The sequence below is a fragment of the Lipotes vexillifer genome, unplaced genomic scaffold, assembly GCF_000442215.2.
Source record: "Lipotes vexillifer unplaced genomic scaffold, Lipotes_vexillifer_v1.1 scaffold113, whole genome shotgun sequence".
Lineage (NCBI taxonomy): Eukaryota > Metazoa > Chordata > Mammalia > Artiodactyla > Lipotidae > Lipotes > Lipotes vexillifer.
The window spans coordinates 38,129-39,166 of record NW_006792514.1 but is presented as its reverse complement, the minus strand read 5'-3'; positions in this window follow the sequence as shown (position 1 = coordinate 39,166).

The following is a 1,038-nucleotide window of genomic DNA, read 5'->3' as shown; positions in this document are numbered from 1 at the left end:
CGGGAGGCTTGTCCGGGGCCCGCCGCGCCGCGCCGTCCGGGCACCGGCGCCCGCCCCAGGCCCGCGACCGCTGAGCACCGCCCGGCCGCCGCACAGCCTGGGGAGCCGGCCCGCGACAGAGCCACCCGCGCGCCCGAGGGTTGAGGACTGTGCCACTTGGCTGGAGTGGCTCTAGCCGCCTTGGGATCTCCTTTGGAAGAAGACTGCTTCATAAAATATATTGCCAGAAGGTAGCTGCGATTTATTTACATATCTCGCCGATATCACATATTTTATGTATATAAACTATATAACCAAGTTCTAAATAATTACAACTAGGTTAACTTCTGTAATAATGATGATGATTATGGCTACCATTTATCAAGGCTTCACTTTGGTGCCAGGCACAGTGCTTTACAATCAGTATCATTTGATCATTTCATTTTTACAGCAACCCTTCAAATAGATGCTCTTGTTATCTTCATATTACAGGTGAGCAAATGGAAATATGGAGGTTAAGTAATTTGGTCAAGGTCTAAAGCTATAGATGTAACCCGGGTGTCTTTCTGACAGCAGGTCATGATCTTAACCATTTTGACATATATTTTTAAAGAATTAACAACAACAACTATTAAAAGTTACCTCAGTAATAACTTTCGTACTCTCTATTATAAAAGTTTGTTTTTTTTTACTTTCAAGATAGTTAAAAATTAATATGTATTTAATTTTTAATCTGTTCAAACATTAGCTCTTCGTATTATTTACCACAAATAAAATGGGAAACGTAATTATTTTCATTGAATACAGTTCATCTAAAGCATCCTAAAAGTCATTATACATTTGTGCATACAATTTAAGCTCAATTTCTCAGGTTTTAGTTTCTTTGGAAACAGAGACTACAAACCTATTAAAACTAAAACTCATATTTCAAAGCAGGATAATTTTGCTGTTCAGTACCATTAGAACTGATCTTCTTTGGGCATTTTTTTCCAGTAGTAATGATGGGTTTAAGTAGATATTACTGACATCTCTTTTTTTTTTTTTTTTTTTTTTTTTTTT